The sequence below is a fragment of the Orussus abietinus genome, unplaced genomic scaffold (genome assembly GCF_000612105.2).
Source record: "Orussus abietinus isolate OABI.00-Male unplaced genomic scaffold, Oabi_2.0 scaffold63, whole genome shotgun sequence".
Taxonomy (NCBI): Eukaryota; Metazoa; Arthropoda; class Insecta; order Hymenoptera; family Orussidae; genus Orussus; species Orussus abietinus.
Genome location: NW_019394384.1, coordinates 508,448 through 517,978, shown reverse-complemented (window position 1 = coordinate 517,978; position 9,531 = coordinate 508,448). Strand labels below are relative to the sequence as shown.

At 49.4% G+C, this 9,531-nt stretch overlaps 1 protein-coding gene across 2 annotated transcripts in view; it reads left to right on the top strand.

The window, feature by feature from the left end:
- LOC105702488 (CCR4-NOT transcription complex subunit 6-like) overlaps nucleotides 1-9,531 on the top strand; it is a 592,633-nt gene that overhangs the window by 76,349 nt on the left and 506,753 nt on the right. The gene's annotated exons all lie outside the window — the stretch shown is intronic.

Here is a 9,531-nt window from a genome sequence, read left to right as displayed (position 1 = left end):
CTTCTTTCGGAGTCGATGCACCGAGCTTCCACGGGAAATAAGATGACTTCTTCGCGGGCCCGGGACGCATCGGGCCGGGCTAATTTGCATCGCACACGGAGCGCTCTAGAGAGGCGCGGCGACTCTACGATGGATAAGACTCTCGGCGTTCTCTTGGGCGTCCTCTTCGACGTCCTCTTTGGCGTCGAGGAGGTCTCGGACTCTTCCGGGGGCTCGACAAAATTGGAACGTCGAAGAGTTCCCCTTGGCTACTTTGTGGATCGACCGATCGACGAGGAATTGCTGCACTGGGAACAATGGTTCGACATTTCGAACGTTTTCGAATGCGAGTTTGTACCAAAACCAGAAAGGAAATCGAACCAAGGTATACCGTACTTCGGAGAACGCCATTTCTGAGGGAGAGGTCGCAGGGAAGTATTCAAGAGTTTAAATAGACGGTAGGGGGAGATTTAAGATCAGCAGAAATGTTGATACATTTGCAATGGCGCGCATTTCTACGAAGGAATGCAATTAGATATGTGCACGCGATTGGAAATCGGTATATAAAACGCATCTCAGCTTTCGTATACGTGTATTATGATAACCCTACCCTCGTACGTGTACCTTCGTTTACGATTGTACATGGATTTTTACATATGTTATCGAATGTTAACATGCAAATGATTTCCAAATTTAATATACGCGCCTACTGAAGTTCGAATACTTGTACGAGAGAGTTCTGAACGCGATCGCGTATATTGTATTTTGGGAAACAATTCGATTATGTTTATGCTATATTTCGAATAAATAGTTTTAATAGGGCGTCCACGTTGTGGTTAGGTGCAAACGTACCCTCTTCATCCGGATGGTTTCTTAAACGCGCGTTATGAATTAACCTCGTTAAGGCGGGGAACAGCCTCGTTCCGGAGTCGACTCAGGGTGCATCTCCGGCAAAGAAGTGCATAATTGAAACGCGCGCATTTCTGGAGGGGTTTTCCCGGGGCTTGTTTTCGACGTCCTCGCGGAGAATAGCTCCCTGTTTCTCTCTCCCTCGGCTGGAGAGACGCGTCCTCGGGCAACCCCAGGGTGCAGTTGCCTGTAAGTAAACAACGGTTGCTTTGCCGTCGCGAACTTTGTATGCATCGCGGGTCCGTGCGCCGAAGTCTATGTCGGCATTACGAGTGACTCCTGCCGACTTAATTGCCGCCGCTCGTGCCGACATATACGTCCAGATGCATCCGCTGCAAGGTAAACAGTCGTGCCACCGGGAGTGCAGTTGCATCGTCCCTCCGTATGCCGCGCTAAGTATTTGCCCTCTCCGAGCAAAGACCAGACGGCGAGAGGAGCCTTCCTGGACGAATTGGGTCTCTCCTGTTAATTTCCCCCCGTCGGCCTCCTCCCACCTGTCCGTTCATGGCCTTCGGCAAAATTCGACGCGGATTTTGTGGACCCAACACCTTGCGCCGAGTTTCACGGTCGCTCGACTTCCCGACTCTCGCCCACGTTTGATCAATCAGCTCTCGTTGACTTCCTCGAGTTTGCCGAGTTCCCTCCCGTCGTTGTACCGACCTCGCATCGGTGTTGCATCGACGTTGCATCGACGTTGCATCAACGTTGCATCGATCTCGCATCGACGTTGCATAGACGTTGCACTAGGTGTGAATCCGATACACCCTCGCCGGTCCCTGTCGCTTCGCGACCGAGAATCGGCCCCTCCCATCTCTCTTCTCAATTTTCATCGAGCTCTCCGCCTCGCCCAGTTTGAAATTATAACTTTCGTTATCTCGATCGGTTTCTCGATTTATTTCTCTCGGCGGGACGGCCAGCCAGAGCCGCGACGGCTTCCACCTAACGGTGAGGTTTCGTGGCGTGGATTTCAACTTCTACCCGGACACCGAGGACTCCTGATGATGCATTTCTGGGTCGGCCGCGAGATGGACCGTCTGCCGTTAAACTAATAAACCGAACGAGTCGGTCCATCATCTGGTCGCGCTAATATCCAACCGGCACAACTCGCCGTTGGCATAAATCTCTCCTTCATTTCCTAGAAGGTAGAGTACCTTGAATCGGCTCTCGTGCATTCTCCGGCAACGGACGTATTTCTTTCTCGACCGGCTCGCTCGACGGGGTCCAAAGAATTTTCATCTCTTTGAATGCCCTCGCGGGGGGGGATAAATCCAAAAGCGACGAAACGAAACCGCGCGTTTTCGCCATCCGAGCGGCTCGCGGCGTTTCCCGTGTTTCGGTGTAATATCTCGCGGAGCTTGGACTTGCGGTATTCGCTTATTACGCTCGGAATTCTCCTCGTCCGGCGGATTCGCGGGGCGATTTTCCGCCTTATGGAACGGCGTCCCCTAAAGTCCAAGTCCACCCCCTGCCCTGTCGCGGGCCGCTCCAAGGTCTGTTATTTCGCCCGGGGCGGGACGCGAAATTGCGGGGCGGGGGGGCGACGCAAAGAGATTCGAATGCCGGAGAGTCTGATGGAATGCGATCCATTGCCGCTTGGGCGGTACCATTTATTTGTTTATTTACTTCCGAGGCTTATTTACTCCACGACCGAGGCTCCCGAGTCTTTCGAGTTGCCGTTCATTTGTGCGCGATCGCTCCAATGGATCGGACAATCTGTCGGAAGTACGGGCTTTCCATGCGGATCATCTATATGTAAGTGTATTTTAATCCTATGCAATTCTATTTCTTTTTCACACAAAGAAGTAACCGATGTAATATAACATTTGTAGATAACACGATATTAAGTAACTATTGGGTTGTAAATTTGCAACGTATACATTTGTATGAATTTTACAATTTGTAAATAAATTCTCTGGTCGGAATGAAATTGTACGGATATTAAGATGCTTCAGGATTTACCAGGAAGGAAAAATCAAATAAGACTTGAAATATGTCGATGTATGGGTGTTTGACGTAAAAATCGCAAGGTTGAAGGAGGTTAATGTTGTAAAGAATGGAATTCGAGTCACCGTGCGCCTTAAATTTGAGGCCATCACACAGAATAGATAGTCGATGACAATTTTGTCGAATGTTCATAATAAATTCTTCCTTTCGTCTTTTCACTCGTTCGTGCGTGGTGCCCGATAAAAATCTATCGCAAACATTCCGACCGACAAAATTGTTGGCCATTCACTGTCTGTCAGGTGCGGTTCCACATGGAAATATATACAAGGTGCGGTTTACCTGTAATAATTAATGAAAAAATGTTCAACTAGATGCGTCGAATAGCGGAACGAGAATAGAAGAGCCCGTCGTATGTTATCTTATCCCTACGTCGCAAACAACAGAGTGCGGCTGTTATGCATTTGATTTATCGACCGATTGGCTTTTCAATTCATTATTGCAAGTAAACCGCGCACTGTAGATAAAGAAAAAGGTAGCGCAAGACTTTTCGACTACATTTTCTACGAGGGTAGCACCGTATAAACCGTGTCCACAATTTCCATAACACCCTAGATATCGATGGTACATATTTTTGTCAAGACAGACGTTATCAAGCCCCCGAATACTTCACTCGACCCATGTAATGTCATCCGCAAAAAAATGATAGAAAAAGACCGGGTCTTCTCCGGATTGGGTGTTTCGCGTTAGTTTCCCCTCTTTTCCCCGAGAATCCTTTTTTTTTTCTCGCGGGGAGAGAATCGTGCCAACTCCGTGTTTCGATGGGCGGTCTTCAAAGCGATTTCGACCCGGTCGGTCTCCTTTGCTAGGCAATAGGTGCAGCGGGAAAGGGTGCACCGGACCGGAAGTGCACGGCCAGCTGACCCTAGGGGACGATATCTCGTTACGCGTGCGTTCGATTTATCGATTTATCGGAGCCTCGACTCCTCGGGCGGGGTTGACGTCCGCGAGACGGCCGCGATTTATCGGGGCCCCCCGTCGACCTGGGGACTTTCTTTAGAATTTCTCCGTCAGCCATTCGCGTCGGATGTACTCCTTCCAGGGGCGATTTGACGTCGGGGCAACGTCGAATGGCTCTCTCAACGGGAAATGCGAAATTCGAGCACCCCACCGCGTCGGCCGATAATCGATGATTCCCTCTCCCGAAGATAGGAGATAGGAGGTCGCGGCACGCGGCGCTGCCGGAAGCCCGGAGATTCACCGTCTGCCGGAAATTCGGCCCGATTCCGCGGATTCCGGATCCCCGGGGTACTGACCGCTTATCGGTGATGGTCAGGGCCGGAAACCGCACCTGCATGCGGAAAATCCACGCAGGATGCGATCCCGCGTCTGCGGGAAGCTGCTTTTCGGCGTGGCGGGCAGGCTCCGTTGCCCCAGCCAAAAGGAAAAACTCCAGACTGGGTGCGATCGATTTTGCCGATTAGGGTTTCTTGTATCCGAGATATGGGTGGGTAAAAACCTGTCGGGGTAATTATTGACTTCCGCGGTTCCATTAATTTCCATCACGGGTATCGGTTGCTGGGAATTCCAAGTGAGGATTTTGCTACGCACCCACGGATGCTGCGGATCTATTTAACGGACCGAAACCCGCCGCGGTTGTTCCGAAAAATGTTGGAAATAGTACCGCACGCGGAAATCGCTCGATGCTACGGGGTTAGGGGAGACAGCATATTGACAAATGTTAAACAATTTTATTAAAAAATATACACGCAGCGATGTAAAGCTCAATAAATGCTCTTTTCATATGCCACGTTTTGGAAATGATGAAAAGCAATACACTGTATTAAAAAAGGGGAAAAAAAACGAGGACTGAAGAAATTTACTTCCCATAGTAGATTTTGTGTTTTAATTTTTTTTATAAGTAAACGATGCTGCAACAAATTATGTTAAGTACCGACAAAAGTCTGGGACACAACTCGGAATGTGTGATATAAAATGAAGAATGATGTTAAGCGAAAAAGAAAAAAAATGTACTAAACATTGGTCAATTTACTCCATAGGACAACTTGTTTCGGTACTCCCAACTCGTTACTGGTTTTCTTCCAGTAATTTGCAGCGAACGATGTTTGTTGGCCATTATTTCGGAGTTGGGGGGGATTTAAAAGCCTAAAAAAGAAGAAAAAAAAAAGAAAGGCTTCCTTCCAGTAATTTGCAGCGAACGAAGTTTGTTGGTCGTTATTTCGGAGTTCGGGGGATTTAAAAGCCGAGGCTGGATAAAACCGCCGACACCCTGTTTGCGATACGGGTTAACGCGGAGGATCCGCTCGAATGGGTACAGATCAACCGGATCGGGCAGATCGATAAGTCTTCCGGCGCGGAATGGCGCGCGGTTGCATCTCCGAGGAAATCGGTATCTCCTCTGTGGCAATTCAACGCCGATATCGAGTTTGTGGTACCGAGGAGATACCACATTACCTGCGGATTAACTCGATTAATTACCCGAGCGGCGTACCGAACGGGCGGTGCGCGCTCGCCCGCACTCCTGTCGAGGATATTCTGTCGCTGACTTGTAAACGCAGACTCCGACCAAAAGTCGGATTGAAACCCTCTCTTTAACCATTCAGGGTCGGACATTGTTTCTCGGAAAGTTCATCCGATTCCTCTCGAACCCCAATCGCTCCGGACTTATTAAGGTGATAAGAAAGGATCTTTCTATACGTATAAAGATCCGATAATATTGATAAAACTTTTCTGCAAGTTGGGTCCACCAAATCGATGGAAACATCAGCATGTGATTATGGTGACACTAAAGAGTTTCATTCTTGGTAGAAAATGTTACTTAGCCGAGACTAGAACCAAGAATACATATATTTTTTTTTTTTTTCAATGAAATTTCACGAGCACCACGTTCTTCCTTATACTCGTGAGCGTAACCGCTGGGCTATCGAAGGCCCGTGTCGAAGGAAGAACTTCTAATATATGTAGGATAAAATTTCAAGTGTCAGGATTAACATGAACGGTTGATTTATTAATAAATAATTAATATAAAGAAATTGAATACATTGCAGAGTACGTCTTACAGATCTCAAAAAAAAAGGGACTTGATTTTCCCTCCGACTTCGCTCGAGCTCTCCTCAATCAGAACTAACTCCCATTCGATCGTTCTCATCCAGCCTCACTCTAATTTCTTTCTCTCTCAATTCATATTCCTCACTCTCTCATTCCCACACTCGTCAATACATTTCTTTGTGCGGCAAAATTCCCACTCATTGAGTCACACGGCCACTCGCACCTCACGAACTCTCAACCATGCATAAACAGTATCACCTATCGAGCTGTCATTTAATCTAAATACTTCTCATTTCACCCCACAATCATACAAACATTACATTTCACTCTAACTTCTATTTAGTCTTATTCTTAATCTTTATTGGACCGCACAGAGCAGTGATACTACATATATATATGCTATGACCGCCACAGAGCCTCCATAATCACGTGCTGGAGTTTCTAATTATTTGATGTATACCCAGTTTGGAGAAAAGTTTTATAAATATTTTGACGTTTTTATATATATACTCTTTCATAGCACCCCAAAGCAAGGCCTGCCATTTCCACTTGCCGGAAAATTTCCAAAACGGCGCGGAATTTATTTTTTGCTGCTCAAAAGCCATGAAACGGGCTCCGAAAATGAAAACTCGGGTTAAACTCGTTGCAGTTTATAAATTGCTCGGATGAAGTGCCGGTTAGAGTGCGCCGCCTCGCTTTTTCCCCCGTTAGATCAAATTGGAGCATCCGCGCCGGAGATCACGACGGATGGCCTCTCGTCATCCGGCTAATTTACGGGCATCCATTCCGCATTTCCGTTCTCCCGAGCGATCGAGTCTCAAGGTCGGTTCCGATTGGAGGACCGGTTCGCCCCCTGCTTCACGAATTTGCGAGCCGTGGAGAGACAGGTGCGAGACGCGCCTTGCTCGGTGGAGAGAAGGGACCGCGATACCGCGGATTTATCGCATCCGAGGCGATTCGATCGCGCGGACAGCCCGGATAGCGCGGCCCATCCGGAGATTGCGTCGCGTGCCGCGGCAAATCGCCGCGGAAGGCAACTCCGAGTCGTCGGCGCCGTAAACTTTATCCGCCTCGTAAATTCGGGCCTATCGCGCCGTGCGGGAGTCTCGTAACGGCACAATGCCGTTAATGTTGCCTTACGCCGCGTAATTGCGGGGATAAGAGGTCGTTTATTAACATCCGCTAGCCGGCCGCGCACAGTGTCGAGGAGTCGGCTGCCTTATCTCACCGCTAACAGGTGTTCCTTAAAATTTCGGATAGGACGCCACGTACGGCCGTGCCCTTGGTACACACCTGTTACAGAGCCATTGATCTACCATAGAACGAAAGCAATTAACCACGCGATTCCATTAAGGGCCAGTAAAAAGTGCATTCATCTCGAGGGAACCGAACTCGCCGGTCGAGCGGGTGACTCGGAACTCGCGTGCTTCGAAACAACGTCTAGTCCAGTTTCTCGTCTTCGTTGAGGTATACCTACTTATGTAAAGCTCGATTACGGTATTCTAAGACTTTTCTAATTCATTTTCGCGGGTATCGGGCCGAGTGCCCGCGGTGCCTGGTATCCGCGCGGCCTAACGGGCGTTTAGCTCGGGTCGCCCTGCGATTCTCGCTCGCTCCGCGATTATGAACATCCATGCTGCGGCGTTTTCGCCCAAAAAGTGAAACACAACCTCGAGATACAGTATTCTCCTCCGGTCCCGTTAGCCCCGATACTCGAGGAGGGCGTTGCTCGGGTGACTCCGCATCGGCGATCGGGCCGAAGAGGAGGCGATGGCTCGCGACCGGGTAAAGAGTCCGTAAGGCCACGTAAACCCGGTCTCTCGTAAAACCTTCGGGCCGTAACCGAGGAGGCGCGCCCGCGAGGACGGAGATCGATCGTGCCCGGTGCGCTCGCTCTATCCGCACTTTTTAATTCCATCCTCGCGGTGACTGTTTTGCATGAGGCACTCCGCAACGCCGTTGCACAATGCGCTCCCGGCTCGGGATTCCCATTCGTTCCTGGGCTATTTACGGATTTCCATACCGCTTAACGGTCTCGCTCGTGGTTGTCGTCGACGGCGACGCTCCGGAACGACGGCGAGAGTCGAGACGTTCGAACGATTTTCCCCGTGTATCTTCTTAGGGGCCTTTGGCGATCGATCGAAGGTCGAACAAGAAAAGCACCAGACGCGATTTGCGCGCCCCGAGGACGCGATGGAAACCGCAGGATCGATTTCTCGGGAAATGTAAGGAAGTCATTATACTCATTATTCCGCCCTCTTTGGAGTAATCGGCGGTCTTAAGATTATACGAATGCGTCATATATGCATACCAAAAAGTTAAAATGTTTATAAAACTTTTCTCCAAATTGGGCGTACCGAATCATTGAATCATCATCATGAGATTATGTAGGTCCTAAGGAAGGACGCGATTCCCGTGAAATTTCATTTTTCGAAAAAGAAAAAAAAAGTGCATTTATCTCGGATAAGAACGAAAAGAAGACATTTTCTTTTGAAAATTGAAGTTTTACGACCATCGCGTTCTTCGGTAGGATCTCGATAATCATGTGTTAAAGTTTCAGGTAATTCGGTGCACCCATTTTGGGGAAAAGTTTTTAAATGTTTTCACATTTTTATATATATAAAAGGACCCTTTCATATCCCCTTAAGGGAAAAGGGACTCGTTCCGGCTGCAAGAATCTCGGCATATCTTTATTAAAAAATCGGGTCCATTTAGTATCTCGTCTTTAGTCTGGATTGTATTTAATTCTCTTATGTTTTTGCGGATATCTATGCACGTAGAACAGGTAATTGGTTCATAAAGTTCATAAAGTACCTGTAACGAGAAAAATGCTGCGTGCTTGTATGCGTCTTTGGTGTCCGGTACCCAGACTGGGTACGGGCGGATTCTTTGTTGCGCGTAATCCCCTAAGCTGCAACTACTCTCGAGTGCAATCTTCGGGTTGCATCTGGAATCGCGGTTTAGTTGCTTCGGCCCGAACAAGCTGGGTCTCCTGGCAAGGATGATCCGCGGGAGGCGATCGGCCGGTTAATTGTGCGAATAATCAGCAAACTGGATGCTCGCATCCGGCGATTAATCCGGGTGGCAATCGCTCGGACGTCATCGAGGGTCTCGCGCGTCGCCGCGTTGGTCTCGGGGGAGCGAGACGCTTCCGTCGTCCTCGTCGACTAGGAGGCGTCGCGGTTTTCCCATCCCCGCGGTCCCCTCCGAAGACGTCCTTTTCCGAAGTGTCCTTCGCCGGTGCATCGGTGCACCGGGTGCGCCGCATAACCGCTCCGCTTAACCCGACGCGACGCCGCCGGGACGGCTTTTCAATGGAACAAGCGGGAGAGGAAGAGGCCTGGCCGACGACTCCCCGAGTCAACGGACGTGTCGGGAGTCCACACCCTCGGTTGATATATACTCTCACTCGGGTCGTTTAGCGCCGCGACTCGATCGCTGGCAATCGAGAGTGCGGCAGAGGCGTGGTGGAGCCTCGCACAAATTGCCACGAGAGTTCGAATACCAATTAGGCGAGGCACCTCCTGCTGAATGAGTTGAATCGTTAGCGCGAAGTCTTGCTCCTTCCTCTGCCGGTCGCCATACCCCGAGTTCCACTCTTCCTCTTGGGTCCTGCGTCGATCCTGGATCGCG